This window comes from Dermochelys coriacea, chromosome 1 (assembly GCF_009764565.3).
Source record: "Dermochelys coriacea isolate rDerCor1 chromosome 1, rDerCor1.pri.v4, whole genome shotgun sequence".
Lineage (NCBI taxonomy): Eukaryota > Metazoa > Chordata > Testudines > Dermochelyidae > Dermochelys > Dermochelys coriacea.
This window is the reverse complement of record NC_050068.2, coordinates 314992631-315015948: the sequence shown is the minus strand read 5'-3', so window position 1 is coordinate 315015948 and position 23318 is coordinate 314992631. Positions and strand designations below refer to the sequence as shown.

Sequence of the window (23318 nt, the reverse complement as noted above, 5' to 3'; positions counted from 1 at the left end):
CAAAAACTTTTAAATTGTGCTTTATGAATTACTATACAAGGCTTCATCTTAGTATTGTTGATAGTAACCAGCCTCCCTGGATTGATCAGCTTTTGCCTTATCAGCAAAAAACTAATCAAAGTATGGAACCAAAGAGTAAAATTGAAATCTTGTGCCTTTCTTTGCTCAGAAATTAGGAGGATACCCCAATTCTGTCACAAACTGGTTTTGAGCTTTTCAAATAATACATCTGACAGTCAGAAAAATCAAGCAGGGGTCTACTGTATATTGGAAACTGATTTTAGGGACATTCAAATGTACCATAGCACAACCTCTCCCAGTATAATAGTCATGCAGAAAAAAACTTTATTGTTCATTAGGATTGCTCTGTCCTACTCTAACATATTCCTCAGATGCTGAAAAGCTTGGAAATCACTTAAAAGTAAACAATCACACTGTTTCTCTACCTATGTAATAAACTCTTCGGTATTCTTCTTCCACAACATATTAATATGTAAGGCTTCATAAATTACTATTTGGACTGACATTGACAGAACAATGTCACATATTAAAAGTATGTCTTAAGAGGTGCTTTTGTGTTGGCTTTCTTTGACAAAGTAATGAATCCAAACATGTCTACTTGTACATATATCAGACCAATGATGGTATGATGCAGTCAAAGGACGGAGTGGCTGTCGTAGACAGGGGGATCTGGGAAATACTAGCAGGTACAACTTATCTTGCTTTCAGAAAGAATTCATCTTTGTACAAGTGAGTTCTCTTTCAATTGCTGGTCTCATGAGTGAAACGACTGCCAACAGGGATTAGCGCTCCGTATGTAAATTTGAGGGCACTGAAAACAGACCATGCAACCGAGCTTGTTTTGTTTAACAAAGTGAGTCAATACCATGTAAATATCACCCTAGAAAGGGAAGGGGAAAGCTGCTAGCACTGTGAGGAGCGTTGCAAAAACCCTGTTGACTAAAGTTTGAAAAATCGGTGATCTGCCTTCAACTGATTCAGGTTTTCTAAATCCGATCAACTCTCACTTCTTTTAGACCAGATTCAGACCAAAAGAAGATAATTTTTAGAACAAGGTGATGTGGTACGTTCATGTGAATCTGTCAGTCTATCACAAATCAATTTGCCTTTGGACTAAATTCTTCTACCAGGTGAAAGCATTCACGAAGAATGTTAAGATAAACCAAAATGCCATGACCACCTGTAGCATGAAAAACAAATATTTCCATTAAGAATTTATTTGAGGTTATTTGAGTCTCTCGGTGCTTGAATTTGGATACCGGGCTTGTGATTAAGGCAGGACTTGGACCCAGGAGACTAAGTTCAGTGCTGGATTTTTGAAAGCTATTTAGGTGTCTGGTGGGATTTTCAAAAGCACTTTGGCATCTATCTGAACTACTTCTGAGCAGATGTAACCTTGTAGCAGCTTGCAGAGTTTTCAAATGAGAAATGTAAGACACGGCAAGTCTCTGGATTCTTCTAGTAGCATAAAACCAGTGCGGTGTTGCTCTCATGATTGAATAAGATGTAACCACCAATCTGTATTCATAAGCTTGTAAATTTACAGCTGCCTGTCTTGCCATTAATTCTTGTTTAGTTTAAAAAATGTTCATATCTTTAAAAAAAAAAAAAAAAAGTGTACCACAGATAAAGCTGCAATTTCATCTTCCTTGTTAATGCTTTAAATTCCTGGCATGCTATTGCACTCTTTATTACAGTGTGCTTGGTTTCTTTAGAAGTAGCTGTATTTACAGTAGTACCTAGCTCATTGCTAGAAGATTAAAAATATGAATACTTTTATATTGCCTTCTGAGGATCTTAGGATAAGATGCATGCACTAGCTCCCCCAACTTCTCCATAAAGGAGCTGAAGTAGGTGCAGAGATTCCCGCAGCTCGGGCCAAGGCTGGAAGCCTCAGCTTGAAATTTTTCACTGTGCAGGTGGAGAGTCTGGTTCACAACCTGGCAGGTAGAGTTTATTTGTTGTGGCAGCTGCTTGGGGGTGCCCCTTTTCCTGGGCAGAGATCAAGGTGTCAGTGACCATGGGGCAGAGTGTTCTAGGAAGAAGAAAGCGTAAATTGAAACTGAAAATAATGAGTGAATGGAGGTTTGGCCAGTCAGGTTGTTTGCTACAGTTGTAACTTCTGCCCTCAATTACTAAATGAAACATGCATGAGCTGGCCTGATCCATCATGCCTTTATAGAGAAGTAAGACGGAAAGCTAGTTATGATCTGGTTCGCCAGAGGTGCTGCTGTAGAAACACGTTTCTCCAAGAAACTCCTGCTTCCTGATTATTCTACTCTTCCTGTGCATACCTTTTTTGTGAGGCACCCACCTTTAGTGCAACTTCTTTAGTGTATATTTATTCCCCCACAACTCCAGTCCCCCATGTGGGCTTCCCCAGCAAATGGCAGTCAGGTTTCAGAGTAGCAGCCGTGTTAGTCTGTATTTGCAAAAAGAAAAGGATATTTGCATCCGATGAAGTGAGCTATAGCTCATGAAAGCTTATGCTCAAATAAATTTGTTAGTCGCTAAGGTGCCACAAGTACTCCTTTTCTTTTTGCAAATGGCAGTCACTATCTCAATGCCAGAATCGTAAGTATGAACGTAGGTGCAAAAAGGGGAGGCTTGGAGGAGTGCCTAGGGCATGGCAGGGAGGTAGGTTGCAGTGGAAGGAAAAGCAGTGTGTTGGAAGGCTCTAAAGCAGTGGGTTTAAAACTTTTTTTTTTCTGGCAACCCAGCTGAAGAAAATTATTGATGCCTGTGACCCAACAGTGCTGGGGATGAGGGGTTTGGGGTGTGGGAGGGACTCAGGGCTGGGGCAGAGGGTTGGGGTGCAGGAGGGGGTCAGGGCTCTGGGGTGGGGCCAGGGATGAGGGGTTTGGGGTGTGGGAGGGGCTCAGGGCTGGGTCAGAGGGTTGGGGTGCAGGAGGGGGTCAGGGCTCTGGGCTGGGGGTGCAGGCTCTGGGGTGGGGCCAGGGATGAGGGGTGTGGGAGGGGCTCAGGGCTGGGGCAGAGGATTGGGGTGCAGGAGGGGGTCAGGGCTCTGGACTGGGGGTGCAGGCTCTGGGGTGGGGCCAGGGATGAGGGGTTTGGGGTGCAGGAAGGGGCTCTGGGTTGAGGCAGGGGATTGGGGAGCAGGCTTACCTCGGGCAGCTCCCAGTCAGTGGTGCAGCCGGGGTGTAGAGGCAGGCTTCCTACCTGTCCTGGCACCAGGGACTGCGCTGCGCCCCAGAAGCGGCCAGCAGTGGGTCTGGCTCCTAGGCAGAGACGCGCAAGTAGCTCCACATGGCTCTCACCCGCAGGCACTGCCCTCCCTCCCCTCCCCCAGCGCCCATTGGATGGGAACTGGCCAATGGGAATATGGAGCCGATGCTTGGGGCGGGGGCAATGCGTGGAGCCTTGTGCCCCCCCCACCTTGGAGCGGGACCGGCTGCTGCTGTTGGAGAAAATGAATAAGGAAAAGTTGTTTACTTGTTCCCATAATATAAGAACTAGGGGCCACCAAATAAAATTAATGGGTAGCAGGTTTAAAACAAATAAAAGGAAGTTCTTCACTCAGTGCACAGTCAACCTGTGGAACTCCTTGCATGAGGAGGTTGTGAAGGCTAAGACTATAACAGGGTTTAAAAGAGAACTGGATAAATTCATGGAAGTTAAGTCCGTTAATGGCTATTAGCCAGGATGGGTAAGGAATGGTGTCCCTAGCCTCTGTTTGTCAGAGTGTGGAGATGGATGGCAGGGGAGAGATCACTAGATCATTACCTGTTAGGTTCATTCCCTCTGGGGCACCTGGCGGCCACTGTCGGAAGACAGGATACTGGGCTGGATGGACCTTTGTTCTGACCCAGTATGACCATTCTTAAGAACAGCTAAAGACTAGCCTGCCTTAGCCAGGCAGCACTGCCAATGGGACCTTTAATGGCCCTGTCGGCGGTGCTGACCAGAGCACCCGGGACCCAGTGCCTTACGTTCTGCAACCCAGTACTGAGTTGCGACCCGCAGTTTGAAAACCACTGCTCTAAAGCATTCATAGGAAGTGTGTGAGTGGAGCAACCTGACGTTCAGAAGTGGCTTCTAAATTAACATAATTGATGTGCCCGTCGTCATGATGACAGCTGGGAGAGTCTGTGAGATGCCAGGGACTCAGCTGCCACCAATGTCAATGATAACCAATGTGAATCATTCTCAGATGATGCAACCACCGCTACTGCTCGATGTCAGAAGGCCTAGAAGAAATGAGCTCTTAGATCAGTGGTTCTCAACTCTGGTCCACCGCTTGTTCAGGGTAAGCCCCTGGCATGCCGGTTTGTTTACCTGCCGCATCTGCAGGTTTGGCTGACTATGGCTCCCACTGGCCGCAGTTCGCCACTCCAGGCCAATGGGGGCTGCAGGAAGGGCAGCCAGCACATCCCTCGGCCCACGCCGCTTCCCACAGCCCCCATTGGCCTGGAGCAGCGAACCGCGGCCAGTGGGAGCCGTAGTCAGCCAAACCTGCAGACGCGGCAGGTAAACAAACCGGCCCAGAGTTGAGAACCACTGTCTTAGACGAAGAGCATCTGCCTCATGGTGAACCCAGCGTGCAGGTCAGAAAGGAGAAACACTTTGAAGAACTAGCCAAGAAGTTCCCATTTGTCAAAGCATTGCTAAGCCTCAGGCTCCTAAGCTTGGATGACCAGATACTGACACTATCTAAAAATGACTTTTCATTTCCAGATTGATAGGAAACTAAATCCACAGAGGTACTGAACAGTGCAACACCTGAACCCTGGAACTTACAGGCCTGAGTTAGATGCCTGGGTTCCCTGTGCATTTTATGGGGAGAGTTAGGCATGTAAGCAAGGGACTTACAGAAGCTAGCCAGGGTGGAGCTTATGGCCAGATCCTCAAAGATATTTAGAAACCTAACTAGCATGGATCTGGGCCACTCGATGTCTACCTTCACTCTGGATTCTCTGCTCTGAATCTTCTCCTAGAGTTAGATTGGTGACAGCCAGGTCAGCCACTTTGGTAGCCCCTGCCCTGTCCTGCCCTACCCTACTCTGAAAAACCAGGGGCAAGGAAGATGAGAGAGAGACATACACACACCCATCATAGCCAGTAGCCTATAGTCCAGTGGTTCTCAAACTGCTGTACTGGTGACCCCTTTCACATAGCAAGCCTCTGTGTGCGACCCCCTCCATCCTGCTTTTGAATTAAAAACACTTCTTTACATATTTAACACCATTACAAATGCTGAAGTTAAAGTGGGGTTTGGGGTGGAGGCTGACAGCTCTCAACCCCCCATGTAATAACCTTGTGACCTCCGAGGGGTCCCGATGCCCAGTTTGAGAACCCCTCCTATAGTCTCTCTATAGCCTAGTGCACTCACCTGGGAGAGTTGGATTCAAGTCTTGGCTCTATGTCAGGCAGAGTGATGATTTGAACGTGGGTCTCTCACCTATGAGATGAGTGTGCTAACCACTGGGTATACCCCCCCTCTCCTTTTGAGGGACAGAGCTTAGCCCCCCCCATCCCTCTCCCCAGTATTTCCGACTGACTAGCTTAAGCAGCTCCCTGCTTGGCTTGCTGGCTTCCATGAATTCCATTCTCATGTGCCCAAGTCTCCCCATTCATTGTATGGGGAGCCTGGGTGCCTAACCCACAGTTGTGGGTGCCTAACTCAGATTTCACTGGGTGGCAGGGTGCCTACAAGTTAGGCAATACAGCAGCTCTTTGTTGCTTACTGCCCAAAAGCTGCTTGGCAGGGTCTCATTTCACATTACTTAATTTTCATCTGAAAATTGTGTTTTCTGGCCTAAATTGATGGTTATAATTATTATTCCTCTGAATTATTTCTAATATGAAATGCAGCAACCGTTTAATAGTTCACAGAAACAGTACACAGCAGTTTTAGATCAGAAACGAGGGAGAATCTGCAGAGGACTTTAAGGAGGTAGATATCTTGATTCTCATTAAGTTTATTACACTCCATGTTTTAATCTTGTCTTTAATCCTTGAATTCGTACTTGTGTTATTGCAGACCACCCGTGATACACTAGCTGAAGGTTCTGTGGAGATAACATTACCATGTATTTTTGAGGTATGTATTGTTTTTTTCAATTACTTTTCAAACCAAGTCAGAGAAAGGACATCATTTACCAGGGTTATCACCTTAAGTTTGAAATATAAATTGGTATATTTGTGTAAACATCACATGGGAGACACAAGAAGAATTGGAGTCTAGGACACAGTGAAAGACTTTTCTTTTTGTGCAAATCTGTTCACAGAAACAGAGGTCTACAATGATCTGTATGTTCTCCAGGTGAGGATTTAGCCTTTTTAGGGTTCTGGATAAATTAAGGGAGAAGTAGAGAGTTTAGGCCAATATAGGGAGAACCAGTGTGAATCTAATTTTTGTTACATGACACCTAGAGAGGTAGGGGAATTAGAAGTATAGACAGCAGACTTTGTGTCCTGCATGCAAATCTCAATGATGCCCCCTGCTGGTTTGGGTTGGTTTCAAAAGGTTTTGTTTAAGGCATCTTACATCTAGAGCTGGGTAAATAATTTATTTTTTGGTTCAACCTGCAAACCGAAAAATCAGAAACAATAGTTAATAGATTCCGAAAATGTTCAGAATTTGTCAGCAAATATGTGTGTGACCTTTAGATGAGTGCAGGGTGGCCAACCTGTGGCTCTGGAGCCACATGCAACTCTTCAGGAGATCAGACTAGATGATCATAATGGTCCCTTCTGACCTTAATATCTATGAATCTAAAAGTCCATTCAAGGATCAAATAGCATGATCCCATACTAACCACATAGCAGGTCTCCTCTATCCCTTGTCCTCATCCTTCCAAAGATCAAGGTTCCCTTTTCACCTGCCTTATAGCCATATAGGAAGTAAGATCCCTGCTTTTCTATTATCCTGCTAATGTAGGTCCATAACCAGTGATAAGCTGCCAAAATCTTAACAACCGGTTCCCTCCTCACCCCACGAGGGGGTTGTGGCCCACCCTCACTGCCTGGGGACTCCTGCCCAATCCAACCCCCCCCGCGTTCCTTGACGCACCCACCCCCAGACCCCTGCCTCATCCACCCCCCCCTCCCCTGTCCCCTGACTGCCCCCAGAACTGGGCAGGAGGGTCTCGTGGGCCACCGTAGTGGGGGCGAGGTGGGGAGGCCCAGCAGTGCTTACCTGGGGCTGCTCCCAGGAAGCATCCAGCAGGTCCCTCTGGCTCCTAGAGGCAGGGTAACATAGCTGGGGCAGGGAGCAGGGGGAGCGGCCGCTCCCCACACTGATCACATCAAAAGTGGCACCTTAGATGCCGACTCCCTGGGTGCTCCGGGGCTGGAGCACCCAAGGGGAAAATTTGGTGGGTTCAGAGCTTAGAAGTTTCATGTCAGGAACTCCATCATGGTCTGTTTGTTGTTAGTTGTTCGTGAGCTACAGCTCACTTCATCGGAACACGAAAGCTTATGCTCAAATAAATTTGTTAGTCTCTAAGGTGCCACAAGTACTCCTTTTCTTTTTGCGAATACAGACTAACACGGCTGCTACTCTGAAACCTAACATTTTTAATGAAATTCCAGACTGATCATTATTTGCTAGTCAAGCCTTTGATTCACTTTTTAGAAGAAAATCAAGTTGAAGGGAACTATTGCATATCTAAATCTGCAGTAAGGCCCAGCTCCACAAAGGGACTGAGCCACCTAAATCTCAAATTTAAGCATCTAAGTCCCAGTTTTAGGCTTCACTGAGCTCCCCAAAACTCCAACTTATTTGCTGTCTAACTCTTTAGGCACCTAAACTCATTTGGTGCCTAAATTTTCAAGATAAAAGTTGCATAGGTGCCTACATGTCTGCCTCCAGGCATGTTCACTGCTATGTCATTCTAGTCCTAGGATCACGATGGATGCTTACGCCCCAGTGCGGCCCATAAACTGGGGGAAGATAGACATTCCCATCTTACATCGCCTGCTGGACCTGGTAGGTTGGCTCAGAGCGCACCTACTGGCTTAAGCGCCATTCAAAATCCATCAGGAGGCACATGAACTACCCACATTCTAACTTTTAGCCCAGTGGGCAGCACAGTCACCTGGGATGTCGAAGACCTGGGTTTAAGTCCCACCTCTGCCTTAGGGAGAGAAAGAATTTGAACACAGGATCTCCCAATTTTTGAGAGCACTCTAACTATTGGGCAATGAGATATTCTGATGTGGGTTCCCTCAATCTCTCATGTTGAAGTTGTTCTACTTTTTATAACTGATTGACGAGGCATTGGAGCATGGGGGGATTGGACCATGGGTGTCCCATCTCAGGGACCTAACCACTAGATTATAGTGTCAGTCTTACACGCTGTCTTTGGCCCAATGCCTCTTTAAGCATGTAGCCCCAATGGAACAACTTCAAGAGGCAATACTGGGACCTGGCCTACACTACAGTTAGGTTGATGTAAAGCAGCTTATATCGACCTAATGTCAGTGTACATACTACAGCCTTCTCCCACTGATGTAAGTGCCCTGCTACACTGACATCATAACTCCACTGCCACAAGAGGCTTATGTCGGTGTAGTTAGGTCGATGCAGTGTCTGTGTAGACACTGCAGATTACTTACATTGGCTGTTGGCTGTCATTCTTGTTAATTTCATGGTTCCATGCTGGAGCTGTGAAATTGACAAGAAAGCCACTCATAGCTGGGAGCTGGGGGTGCAGGTTTCCATCTAGAGCCTGGGTCCCCGCTTCCAGCCGGGCTGCTGCCTGTGCTCCCTGCGCCCAGCTCCCTGTTAGAAGCCCGGCTAACATGTGGTTCCTCACTCCCCTCTGGGGGCCCAGCTGCTCATGGGTGGTGGGTGAAGCTGCTGCCTGTGCCCCCTGCCCTGCCTTTTCTGGGTGTGGCCTCACCCCTGCTCGCTGCTCCACCACTGCCTCCCCCCAGTAGCATGAGGTATTTGGGAGGCTTAGCCTCTCCCAGCCTCCATTACACGTGGCCCATGGCTGCCGGTGGGGAGCGGGGAGTGTAGAGCCCGGGCGGCTACCATGCTCCCAGTGGGGATTGAGGAGCCAGCAGCCCAAGGCTAGGGTGGGGCATCCGGGCTCCTGGTGGGGAGCCAGGAACAAAATAAATAAACTGCCAAGACTGTCCAGCCAGAGCGGGAATCCCCAGCATTGCTGCTGCTTTCTGTTCAGCAGCTGGGAGTGTCCTCTTGCCCAGACAGGGTGAGCGCAGATTCAGCAGAACCCCAAGGAATCGTCCAGCTAGACAAGCCGGCTTCCCACTCTTTGGAGGGGGATTTTGATCAATGAACATTTCACTGGTCAAAGGCTCAAAGATCTGTTGACAAATGTTTTTTTCCTGCATCACCCTTGCCCAGGGAGTTGAGCCTGTCTGGTTCACTAATGGTATCCTCCCACCTCTTGGTGGCCTGCATCCAGCCCTCCTGCTGCAGAGTCTGATGGGCATCAGATCTTAGGCATTGACACACACACACAGTACCCTGGCTGGACGCTTACAAGGCTGTTGTGTTGGGGGCCCACCTCACTGGGCCCCATGTGCTGTAAGCCTCCTGAGTCTGAACAAAATCCAGGTACTTCCCCTGGCTGGGGTCTCGAAGCACAATCACAGGCTGCTGATCATCTGCCAAGCAACCCCTTCTGAGTGCTGAGAACCCCCAGAATCCAACAGTCTAGTCCCTGGGACTAGTGAAGACCCCTCACACTCCCCTGTAGCTTAAGCACACCGTTTCTCAGGATTCCCCATCCTGGGCACTCTGGGTTTACAGTTTAACTCTCCAGAGCACGTAACAGTGAAAGCTGACAGCCACACAAATAACCTTTGCACAGGAGTCTAAGCACAATTATTCTTTACTTAGCACAGAGGTCAACAAACTAATAAACCCACCTCTACACGTTTCCCTGCCTCGGCTTCCTCACCACTCCAGATAGTTCTCGGTGCTTGGGCAGAGCCCTCTGCAGAGTTTGGGTTCCCCTTGCTGCACATGGCTTTTCAGACCCATGCAGGCTCTCTCCCTTTGACCACTGCAGTCCATGCCCTTCCACTCACCACCCCCCAAGCTTCTTCTGGTTGCTTCTCCCAAATGGCTGGTGAGAGACCGTGTCTTTTATAATCTCCTGTCCCATTTTTCAGGTGACACTGTTCAGCCTCATCATCCAGTGATCAATGTCCTTCACCAGGTGATCTGTTGCTTGATTACCATCCATCCTGGGCAGACTGATTCTTCTCAGGGGCAGCCAAACTCTTTGCCAAATGGGGTGGTTTCTATTTGAATAGCTGACGATCAAATGATTCACTCGTGTTATCCCTGGGCCACCAGCCAATGGAATTTCAGTCCAACATGGAGGTAACACATCATGTATTTTTCTCTCGCGTGTACATTTCTACTGCCCTCAGGTATACAGTGCAATTACCATAAGCTTCAATATAATGTTTAAAATAGTACATACTAATTTTAATACATTTCAATACATCTTAAAATAAGGGACAGGCGGTCCCCCTAAGGAAGGGACAAATCAATGCAATAAGGGACTGTCCCTTAAAATAAGGAACAGGTGGTCACCCTACTTATTAGTGACAGAGACAGGAGTCTTCAAGCTGACAGCTTGACCCATTGTCTGTCAAGCGTGTGTTGGGGTGTCCTCAGATAGATTGATTTTACTGCCTTCCTGTTTTCTCTTCTCACAGCCCTCTAGTAAGTTAGAGTGATAGTTATACAAAATAGTCTGAGTCACTATACCACAACTTTCCGTTGCTGACCAGATCACATACAGTGTTCATAAAAAGGTTACATCTCAGTACTCATAACATGAGTACATATCAGCTCCTCATGATACCATCTTTCAGTCATACCTATATAATCAAAGGCTTTGTCTATTACAAGGCAGTCTAATTCACCGCTTTTTCTTTTAAGCAGCTCACATTTGTATACAGCCACTTATTTTTATTTTTGACCAGGTGCTTGTTTTTATCTAACTCTAACTTTTATCTAACTCAGCTCAATCTTTGTTGACTGTACAGCACTTGCTTTTCAAGGTCTCCTCTGAAGGATCCAGAACATAGTAAACTGCATGGCACGCAACATATCCACCTCAAAAGGGCTTAGCTGGCTGTTGGAATTTCACCCTGTGGCAATACTGTTCCAACTCTTAAGTTCAGGCAATCAGACTACAGCTCTACATAATATGTACTCAATTGGCCCTGCACATTAGATGAGAAAGCAGGTGCACTCAATAGAGTGGCAAAGGAGAGGTAATATGTCATGCTGCAGAGCATAACCTGACCACCTGCTGGGGCCAGGATGAAAAATACTGTACAGTTGTCCAGGTTTTTTAGGGTGTGTGCTTGGTTTGTTTTTTGCCTGTATCTGAACCATCATTTAAAATAGATCACCACGAGAGACAGAATTTTGAACTAACCAGACCGTTGTTCTCTTTAAATATGGCAGATACTATCATTCGTGTTTGTGTGTGCACACCGTAAATATGCCTTCCCCCAGTTAGGTCATAGTCATAGTCATAGTGTGTCACCCTGGTACATTCCTTCCTGGACATTATTAGTTTGTTTCAATACCTGCAGTGTATTTCAATGGTGTTACAAAGTGCGTCCCCAGTCTCCTGCCCAAAGATCCCCAGTGACAGCTTCCATGCATCTGTGGGCCTGGGTTAGGCCCCACCTGTGCTATAACCCTATTGTGCCATATCAAAGAATGAAACATTTTGAAAATACAATGACTACAAATGTCTGGACTCTGACAGGCAGGAACTCTGCTCATTCTGGGCCTCATCCATAGCCCAGTGAAACCAATGGAAACGTCGGCATTTCCTGCAAGGGCTTTAGCTCAGACTCACCATGGTCAGGCTAAGCCTGTACAATTATTTAACATGTTTCAGATAAACTGCTTCTCCCTGCACTTGTGCCTACAATTGGAGCACCAGGTAATCGAGGCTCAGCCCCTCCCCTTCCTACCTTGGCTTCCCACCTCCAGGTGAGAGGCAATGGTTTATCCTCTGGGTGGAGGAGAGAGTTGGCCTCCACTCTGCCACCTGGCTACATTCTTCCTCTGGGGTGTCCCTTTCACCCAGAGCACTGTTGTTCTCGTCATTCTCTCAGTGAAGCAGTGGACGTGCTCTGTTGAACACAGTAAGGAAGCTCCTGCTGCAGGTGGAATTACAGCTTAGTTTACATTTACAGGTGCATTGGACACACAGACTGCCAGTGTCTCTGTGTGCCAGAGTGGATTAACAGAACCAGCCTGAGTAACCTGCTTCGTACACTTTTCCCAATACGGAATATGGATAGCAAGATAAAACTGCATATATTGGTTCTATGGCAGGCAGGGTGGATGAGGGACACCTGGGCTGGCAGGGCAGGTGAAGGGGAACTGGGCTGGCAGGAAGGCAGAAGGCTGAAGGGGAGTTGGGCTGGCAGGCAGGACGGATGGATGAGGGCGAGCTGGACTGGCAGAGTGGGTGAGGGGGAGCTGGGCTGGCAGGGTGGGTGAGGGGGTAAGGGGAAGCTGGGCTAGCAGGCAGGGAGGGTGGATGAGGGGGAGCTGGGCTGGCAGAATGGGTGAGGGGAAGTTGGGCTGGCAGGCAGGAAAGGCAGGTGAGGGGAGCTGGGCTGGCAGGCAGGCAGGGTGGTGATGGGGGCTGGGCTGTATGCAGGTGGAGGGCTGAGGGGGAGTTGGGTTGGCAGGCAGGAAGGGCAGGTGAGGGGAGCTGGGCTGGCAGGCAGGCAGGGTGGGTGACGGGGGCTGGGCTATATGCAGGTGGAGGGCTGAGGGGGAGTTGGGTTGGCAGGCGGGCAGGGTGGGTGAGGGGGATCTGGGCTGGCAGGCAGGCACAGTGGGTGAGGGGGAGCTAGGCAGGCAGAGCGGTGATGGGGATCTGGGCTGGCAGGCAGGGCGAGTGAGGGGGAGCTGGGCTGGTGGGCAGGCAGAGCGGTGAGGGGGAGTTGGGCTGGCAGGCACAGTGGGGAGGGGAAGCTGGGCTGGCAGGCAGGCACAGTGGGGAGGGGAAGCTGGGCTGGCAGGCAGGCACAGTGGGGAGGGGGAGTTGGGCTGGCAGGCAGGCAAAGTGGGGAGGGGGAGCTGGGCTGGCAGGCAGGTGGAGGGCTGAGGGGGAGCTGGGCTGGCAGTGATAATTCCCAACATTTTCAAAATAAGGTGTTTAGAGTTGGAGTCCTAAATTCATATTTGTGTCTAAATGTAAATGGCCTAATTCCCAAAGGAGAGGGGCACCTACAGCTCAGACTGACTGTAATGGGATTTGTGTGTGCTCAGGACTTTTGAAAATCAGGCCAGTTATTTATGGATAAAGGCTCCTCATCTCCTCATCTGTAATTGGGGATGCTGCTACTTCACCTCCTAGAAATCAGAGATGCCATATTAATTAAATGCAATGGCCAAAATGTTGAGATTTAAATTCCTACGTACCCCTGGCCCCTCCCTCCAATGCCAGCTCTCCTTCAGGAAGGAGAGAGAACATTTCCTGGCACCATGCCCCACCAGGTCCCTGGGAAAGTCATTTCTGTCCTGCTCCACTCCCCTGGGGGTAGAAGGGATAAAGAGCAGATTTCTGCAACTGACTGACATGGGGGGGTGGGAGAGTGATTTATAGGGGGCAGCTGGGGGGAGCTGGGAGAGGTGAGATTTGCAGGAGGGAGTAAGGTTTTGAGCTCACTTTCCCACGTCTATTTTTCCAACAGCCGTCATTGTCCCTTGGGGCTATTCTGGACTCATTTCCACAGCTTGTCCTGGGCCTTGTCAATTCTGGCTGTGTCCTGAGCCAGAGCCTGAATCTGGTCACTCTGCAAGGGTTTTTGTTCCCTCCGGCTTTTCCTTGAATTGCTCTTGGGTTTGTTTCTGTTCTTCCATCATTTATATTTCTGGTTCTGGTTAGTGGGATGTGTTAGGCAGGGTGAGGGCAGAGTTGAACGGCGGGCAGTGCTACTTGTGACATACATCTGGGTTGCAGATTGTGGGTGTGCGATATGTTTGTGTTTCTTGCACTGTATATAGCACCCAGTCCCTGTTGCTATATGTACAGTTGTGATGGATTTGGAGCTGTTCTCTAATAATTTATGAATACTCTAAGTTGGTCTTGTTATTGGAATGTTTATTGTATCAATATATTGGATTAGTTTAATAGGGGCCTGTTGGGAAAAGTAAGCAGGAAGCAAAAACATAAGCCATCCCTCAGCAAACATATGAGAATTGTTACGAGTCAGATGGATATATTCGCTCTGATAATTTTACCTCCGGCTCCGGCCAACCTACAAAACCGGTTTTGATGACGATGGCCAAGACCAGAAACTCAGAAGCACAAAAGACCTCTGACACTTTAAACAGAGACTCTATCTTAAGGGAAGGGCTTAGGTGTTTGGGAAACCAAGCACAGATACCCACTGGGGGGTGAAGAAGTTAGAGCTGCAAAGATCACCGTCAGGGAATGGTGATCCATTAGGTAAGATAGACATGCAGATAGACTGTTTTGTTTTAAAAGCTTTTTTCTCTAAATTTTTTGCTTGCATGGCTAAAATAAACAATACTTTGTTTTTTAAGAAGGCGGTCTCGTCACTGGACAAAGACTCTGGAAGGGAAGAACCACAGGTGCTGAGCCAGTTTGAGCTGCAGGTAGGAATGGTTGACACACAGGTTATGGTAGTCCAGGACCTGGTCTAAGAGTATGAGAATTGTGGGATTCCACCCTAGGACAGGTAAAGGCATGAGGCCTGACACCTGAGGGGATGCACTCAGACCAGGAGGGGGACAGAGGTGCTGCTAGCCCTGTAATTGTGACAACAATAAATGAAATTTAACTGAAAACATGCAGTGCCATTAAGACTAGTATCTGTTGCAGGTATATCATTCTCTGGAATAAATATTACTAATCACCTCCTTTGCAATAGGTTCTTACATTAAATGGTCAGTAATAAAAGCAGTGGTTCAAAGGAGCCCCATTGACTTAAATAACTATCACCATGGATGAATTTAACCCACTATCATGTTGTACAGTGGCTAATCCTCTGCTAGGATGGTAGAGATCACTGTCCCCCGCTCTTCTTAGCTAAAGGAACACAACAGTTTGAATTTATTTCTTGAAATTTTTTCTGTTTCAGTTATGAAACCGAATTTTCTTGGCCGATTAAACAGCATTGCAATATTCTTATTAAGCCTGTACTTTCAGCAAGCAAGTGCAAAGGTGAGATATACCATTACTTCAGTATAAGCATAAAAAGAAACACAAGTTTATTGGCGCAAATTGATGAGAACTGGAGTTTTCACTGACCAATGAAGCTGACTTATTTCATGCTTTTATGTTTTGATACTGACTTAGAGAGTGAATTGTACATTTTAATAATAGATCAGAACAACATTTAGTACTTAAATAGTACTTTTCATCCACAGATTTCAAATAGCTTTACAAAAGGCGAATAAGCATTATAATCGCCATTGTGCAGATGGGGAAACTGAAATGTTTAGAAGTTAAGTGACTTGCTCAAGTCTTGTGGTCGTGTACAGGAATCAGCTTTCCTGCCTCCCAGTCTAATCCCATGTTCATTGGACCAAGCAGACACTTTGTGTGTCAAGTGATGATCTGTAACCCAGTGGTGGCTGGGCCACATACAGATGTTCATCAACACGGTACTGCCTTCCCTTGGATGGGTCATTGCCAGTGGGGGTTGAACATTGACCCTCTGGAACTTTAAGCATGAGCTGCTGCAGCCTAAGGTAAGAGAGCCAAGTCTATTATTCCAGGCTGTAACAGGCTCATGAGCCTCTATGTTTGGCTCAGCCACCACTAAAGGGGAACAGAGTGCCTCAATGAGTTGGTGTGGATTAAAAATACTTCATATATTAAATGTTTGCAGTATTGTATCCATAGTGGTCCCAGGATATGAGACAGACAAGGTGTGTGAGGTAATGTCTTTTAATGGACCAACCTCTCTTGGTGGATCAGACAAGCTTTTTTGCTGCACAGAGCTCTTCTTCAGGTCTGGAAACCCTGATTACTTTTCCCAGACCTGAAAAAGAGCTCTGCGTAGCTCGAAAGCTTGTCTCACTCATCAACAGAAGCTGGTCCAATAAAAGATTTTACCTCACCCAACTTGTCTGTCTCATATATTAAATCTTAAAAGTAGATGGTGAATGTTTCATTTACAGAGCTCTTCCTTCTCTTAGAAATCCTTTTAAAAGGAGGAATTCTTTTAGTTTTCATCTGTTTGTATTGTTGAGTTACGCACAACTTCTATGCATTGTACACTAATGTTATAGCTTAGTGTAAAATAAACACTATGTAATCTCCTTGCAGGTGATGACCGCAGATGCTGCTAATGGTATGATAGAAGTTGAGTAAATATTTTAATCACTAGTCTGTTATTAATTCAGATATTAATCAGCTACCAGTACAAAGACAAATAAATATATTTGCATAGAGAATGTGATAAGCTAAATTAATTTCATCCATCAAGAGCAATGGTAATGTTAAATTTAAGAATGGCAGCACTGCCAAAATACAACTTTGCATCTTTCTTTTTCTATTGTATGGATCTTACATAAATTATTATTACTTATTTCCATAGCGCCCACAGCAGTGAAAACTAGGTGTTCTAAAGGCCTTATCCAAGGCCCTCTGAAATTAATGGAAGTCCTTCAAAGGCTTCTGGCATCAAGCCCTAAGGTTCGTGGGACTGGAAGATTTCCAAAGGCAGTAAATTTCAAACTCCTCAACCAAAAGAAATGTTGGCTTTCCTAGTGGAGTTTGACACATAAACATGTTTGAAACATTTCGCCAAGGCACATAAAATAAGTAGTCTGGTTTTCAGATTTGGACAGGAAATGATTTTTTTTCTCCCATGAAAATTGTTGATGAAAACAAACGTTCATTTTTGCTGAAAATTTTCTTCAAAATATTTTGGCTTTCATAACAGTTATCTTCCCCTGCTCTACAAATATGCAGTTTTACTATGGAAAAAATAGAACATTTTCTATGCAAGCAATTTTTTGGCAAAAATTTCCATTTAATCAAAAGCCATGTTCTGTCAAAGAAAAGTTTCAATGAAAATTTTTTGACCAGGTATAATAAAAACGCTAGTATGTAGCACATTTTCCTGCCTCAGACACTTCAGTTTTAAAAACAAACAAAACCAATCCCTCTCCACCCCCCCAAAAAAGCCCCACCTGTAATTTTTTTCAGTTAAAGGACATGATTGCACAGAACTATTTACTGAAAATCCTAATGCTGAAAGTGGAGTTTACCTGATAAAACCAGAAAAAGTTGCAAAGCCTTTTAAGGTAAAATGCTATTTCCAGTATTGGGGCTGTTTCACATCTGTCTAGAAAGCATCTAGTACAAATAGCTAGCTGTTTCTTCTGTATCAGCCACTAGATAAAGTGTTGATAGTATGCTTAGATGATACTGTGATTCGGCACTAGATAGATAGACAGACAGTCGTAAGGGAGTCTCTTCTTCTGAAATGAATTTTGTACTCAGATTGCTCAGAAGAATGTTACAAATTCTTTAAGCCACCATTAGCCCTGTTCAAACAGAACAAATCCAAAAATTCTGGACATTTCTTGTTGGTCTTGTATCAAAATCCTGGATCCAGACAGCCCTACACTTATAAAAATATCCATAGCCAAACTTTGGCCCCCATCCTCCAAGCCGATCTGTCTGGGTGTACCCTTACACCTTCGGGGAGTGCCACTGAAGTCAATGGATTGCCACACAAGTGCAAGAGGAGATTGGATTGCAGGATCAAGTCCTTTGTGAACTGAGATGTCAACTATGAAAGCAAGCATTTATAAAGAGACTTTGAGAACTGCTCTTTCGAGAGATCCAGCTCACTAATTTACTGTGGCGCCAGAATACTTATAACTAGACTGTGAAACTATCTTCCCAATTAGGTACTTCATGGTCATTTGTGTTTTATTAAGAAAAAAACATGACCCAGACAATACACTCTGGCAACTGAAGGTCATCGCCTGTGTCCTTTATGCAGTAGTTTAGCTGTAATTTTATCTCTGGATGGTGACAAAGCCTTCATTTCGATACAGTGGTGATATGTTCTTGACCCTTAACTAGACATTGCCAAGTTGAAGTTTTTGAAATTCCTTACTATTTGATTTCAAGTGGATTGTCTTGTGTCTACAAAATGGCTGCACCCAAAGAGGAATAGGGTTAGGAGAGAGTAAAGTACATGTGTGGTGAGTGAAACCCCCTTTGGGGAGGCTAGCCCCAGCCCCTTCCACCTAAGGCCCGCCCCTACCACTACCCCACCCCTTCCTCCCCCCTCGCACACCGGAACCCTGAGTTCCCCCCCAGTGGCCAGAGGAGCCCCAGCCGAACTGCCCCGACCTCCAAGCTGGCCCAAGCCCCAGGGCTGGCCTGCGCACTGGCCCGAGCACCAGCTCAGCCCGGCCTGTGCTGTTGGCCCCAGCACTGTCCTGAACTCTGGGCCGAGCCGCCCTGAGCCGCCAGCCAGCCCAAGCCCCAGGCTGCCGTCTGGAGCTGGGTCCTCACTGGCTTCTGGGGAGAGGCGGGCAGCCTTGTGGGGGAAGGGAGGAGGAATGTGGTGAGGGGCAGGGGACCTCCGGAGAGGGGGTGGAGTGGAGGAGAGACTCGCCAGGCAGCAGTGGGTGCTGGGGATCTCGGGGAACGGGTGGAATGCAGGCAGGGCCACCACAGCCCAGGTGTCCAGAGGTGCTTCCCCTGGCCTATTATACCCACCGCCCATGGTAAGGTACCTGTATAACCTACAGTGGTAAAACAGCTAAGCTAACAACAACGGGAAATGTGTTCTTTGCTGGGGGACTTGAAATGCACAGCCTGTTTGGGAAAATGAAAAGGGCAGTTACAAGGAGACCCGTTGAAGGGAACTCAGCTAGGGCTTGTGCAGACTGAGGAATACACAGAGTTGTTCAAGAGAAGCGCTGTGTAGGTAAATTGGCACAGCTGCTCAAGGCTATATCTGCCTTGAACTGTCTTTAATGTAACTAAGCTGTGACAACATACTGATTCTGTGTCCCCATCTCCTTTGTAAAGGAAACAGTCCACTCCATGAGCCCAGCGTTTACTGGCTAATTATATGACTTCACCAAACTTCACTGCAGTTTTTTCCATCTATGTTCTAAAAGTTTTTGTTCTAGCTTAAAGTCAAAAGTTGACTTTAAACCTGGAATTCCATTGTATTATTTGCTGACCAGGCAGAATTAGCAGGTAAACAAGACCTGGGCCATTTCCCTTATTTTCATTATAGTATTGTTGGCCCTTTTTGACCCAAGTGGCTAGTCAAAGTTTCGGGGCCCTGGGATGTTCCAGGTGGAAGTAGAAATTGATGGAGTCTGGTATTTAATTTGATGCAGTTCAGTTTATTCACAAAGAATGTACGAATTCTGTGTCTTCTAATGCAGAAAGAATCCAACAACAGGGAACAGCTTCTTTTTCTCATAGCACCAAGAGCACCCTTTTCAGCTTGCTTCCCTGCCCCGGAAACCCTTCTCAGGGTTTCTTCCAGGATCAGCCACCATGCTTTCAGCAGCAACTTTAGGCTCTCGTTTGCAGGTATTTTGTTCCGTCTCCCCCAACCCCACACAGACACATCCCTACCCAAAACAACACTCAGTCAAAAGCACCTGGGTGGGTTTACACACTCCTTTTGTCTCGGGGGACAGGGGTTTCAATTCAACCCATAATAAGATTCCACCCAGCTCATAACAGTATATGAAGTAGATAATCTGCTGTAACGTTATCTTAGGTTGAGTCTTTGCCTCATAGGTGTTCTGTGAAAAGCGTGAAGATGGAGGATGGACTATTTTTCAGAGGCGCCATGGAAAAGGTGAAAATGGTCAACCAGTGAACTTCATGAGGGCCTGGGACAGCTACAAACGAGGATTTGGACATGTTGCATGTATGTAAGAATGTTCCTACAAGGAAGTTTGCATTTAAATAGGCCTTAAAATTAAGCCTCAAAATCTGAAGTCTAAATGGCTGTGCAGTATATATTACAGTTTAACCTTTAGAACAGGTATACTTGTCCCCAGCTAAGATAACAGACTGGATCCCAAAAAAATATATATATTTGACCCCCCTCCTTTTTTCCTCTGCAGTAGTCTTGGCTTCCTTCTTTTCCTAGATCCACACAACAAGCCTTTCTCCACCCCCACCCCAGTGGATAGGTACTAAAAAAGGCTGCCCCTCTGAATGGTCATGAATCCCATTCACTCTGCCCCTAGCCTCTCTCATCTGTGCCCATGACCAGCTCAGTGGTGCTCTCCAGTGCTCCCTATATAGCTGCTTGTGTAATGCCTCCGGGTATGAAGAGGAGATGGTTGGCCAGCAGTAAGGTTGGCCAGGACAGATAGGGTATGTGAAATTAGGGAAGAGGGTGTGGGGTTATTGGTAATGATTTTGGGCCAATCCCAGCCTACTCCAGTACCTTCTCATGGCAACCACAGACCTTGCTTTCTCTTTACTGCAGTGCGCCCTAGCAGCCCCACCAGAGTCATCCTGGGGGGAAGTTGTATCTTCATCTAGAACATGCATGGGATGATGTTATATCCTGCAAGTCACGGAAAGGGGGGGCAAAAATGGAGCATATAGATTTTTGAAAAGTCAAACCAAGGCCTTTTCCCCCTTTGCCCCACAGCAAATGATGCTCCTAAGTCCCAAGTCAACCCTGGAAATTAAGTAGTTCCAAAAGTCTCAGGATTTGCCAGTTTCCTAAGAGTAATTAAATGTTGTTTTAACACTCAAGTCAACTCTATTTTCCCTCTATTAACTATAATATTTAAATATAGGGTCAGATTCATGGCCATGCTGGGCCACTTTGTGCTGCTTCACCATCTCAGAATGACTTGGTAGTTGAGCTGGATAAAAAATGGTTTTGTTTTTCACTGAAAACGTCAATTTTTGGCAGAAATTTGAATATTGAAAAATTTTGGCAAAAAACCCTGAAATATATTTGATTTGGAAATGCTGCTATGGGATGAGAATTGTGGTTCTGGTATCTCAAGTGCCTATTCTGTTCAGTGGGCTGGCTCCCTGGATATACTACATCTCCTGTCATGCACGATGATCTCCTCTCTTGGCAGGGAGGCAGTGTATCATGGAAATGTAGTCCAGCCCTTATAAAAGAATAGTGACACAAGGCAACCAAACTACAATACCCAGGAGGCACTGCAGCAGCATTTCCAAATCAATATATTTCTGGTTTTCGGCATTCGGGTTTTTTTCCGTGAAAAGTCAAAATTTTCCTTTGAAAGCAGACGATTTTTGCAGAAAATTTAATTTAGTCAAATCCCCATTTTCCATCAAAAATGATTTTGAAAGAAAATTTTTTAACCAGCCCTACTATATATCCAGTGGATCCAGGCAGTGGGGGATTTCTGTGATGCAGAATCTCCTATTGGCATAAGACCTCTGAACAGCTCCTACAGTCTTCTACTTGGGAGATATGGCTGAGCAAAGTGGCCACAACATCATGCATGTCCAGCTGATTCCTAGCTACTTGAACAGCATTTTGGGGCTGTAGGTAGCCAGGAATAAGTTAGAGCAACCTGAATAGTCCAAGGTGGCCTTGAAATCAGGGGAAAGCAAAACTGGATTAAAGTCACTATTGGCCTATCTGTCTGGCCATGCACCCGAGGGACTTGATATACCAGACAAATCATAGTATCTCAGTTGAAAGTGTTTCTAGTCCTCAGGTACAAGCTGATACAATGCAGAATGGAATGCAGTTCAGATATTCTGTAACTGGAATGCTTCATGAAACAGGTGGTTTGAGAAGACAGGCATTTGGTGTACAGTTCTTTACAGTAAAGCAGCTGCTCCACCCACATGGTGCAATGAAGGGTTGGAAAGGACTTTCGGGCACAACTTGTTAATTTCCCACAAATAAACCAGATAATTCAGGTGATTTTCTTTGGCCCGAAGAATTCCCTCCCTCCCCCCAGCACTGGATACTGCTGTTGTGGGAGCTGAGAGAGAATATATTGTTGCTCCTTTAGGCCAGAGCAGTTAGCCAATATTCAGGGCCTTTCTGAGTTGTTTCTGTTAGGAGCAGAGATTGGTGATAGATAGTGAGGTACTTCTTGCATTCAATTCTGTTTATTTACCAAGAATGTACATAAAACCTGATTCCCTAATGCAGCAAGAACACACACCAGGAGACAGGTCTCTTGTTCAGAAATCTAAGCTTGCTGCCAGCCAGTAAACTGCCCAAAAGAAGCTCTCTATCTTGGCTTCTTCCCAGGGCCACACTACTAATACTGCTGTGGCTTTCTCCCAGTTTTCCTGCTGCTTTTCTGCTACTGACACACACCCAGCTGGAATCCAGTGCCCAGACCCTGTTTGCAATCACTTCCCAGGGAAAACCCTCACCCCAATATCTCACCTGCTACTCTAGCCTTGCCATGCTGGTCTTATGGCTTTGGGCAGTGAGTGACTTCTGTTGTTTCACTTATCACTAAACTAAATGAATTTGTAAGTACCTAGAGGATAATGGGGCAATATGTAATAGCCAACATGGATTGGTCAAGAACAAATAATACCCAATCAACCTAATTTCCTTCTTTTACATGGTACTTGTCTATTGGATAAGGGGAAGCAGTAGATGTGATATCTTCTTTTTCTGTAAGGGTTTTGACACAGTCCCACATGACATTCTAGGGAATTGTGGGAAATGTGGTCTAGAGATACTATAAAGTGGGTTCATAACTGGGTTAAAGCCCCCACTCAAAGAGTAGATATCAATGGTTCACTGTGGAACTGAGAAGATGTACCTAGTGATGTCCCTCAGGTGCCTGTCCTGGATCCGGTACCGTTCAGTATTTTCATTAATGACTTGGATAATGGAGTGGAAAGCACATGTATAAAATTTAGAAGTGACACCAAGCTGGGAGGACACTTTGAAGGAGAGCAACAAAAATTATAAAAGGTTTAGAAAGCCTGACCTATGATGAAAGATTAAAAAACAAACAAACCTGAGTGCGATGGGTTGGATCACAGACACCTCCTGGGGGCTGCCACCTGATGTGCCAAGACTACTTCTGCTCCTGCTTTCCCTGCCAGCTTGGGACTCCTGCACCCTGTTTTGCTGAGCCAGACACATCAGTCTGCTCCAACACGGACCCAGGTCTGAACCATGTGCCCCAAAGCTGCAGACTTAACTGAAAGCAACTTAAGACGTGTTCCTGTCCTTAACACTTGCCCGACTTCCAATGGGGTCTGAACCCCAAATGAATCAGTTTTACCCTGTATAAAGCTTACACAGGGTAAACTCATAAATTGCTCGCCCTCTATAACACTGATAGAGAG

At 46.2% G+C, this 23318-nt stretch overlaps 1 long non-coding RNA gene across 1 annotated transcript; it reads left to right on the top strand.

Moving 5' to 3' along the window:
* Window positions 1-14477: 14477 nt before the first annotated feature.
* On the top strand, window positions 14478-17287 carry LOC119846814. The gene is made up of 3 exons (XR_006275444.1): window positions 14478-15203; window positions 16314-16338; window positions 17199-17287. It is a non-coding gene; the product is annotated as an uncharacterized LOC119846814 (long non-coding RNA).
* Window positions 17288-23318: the final 6031 nt, after the last annotated feature.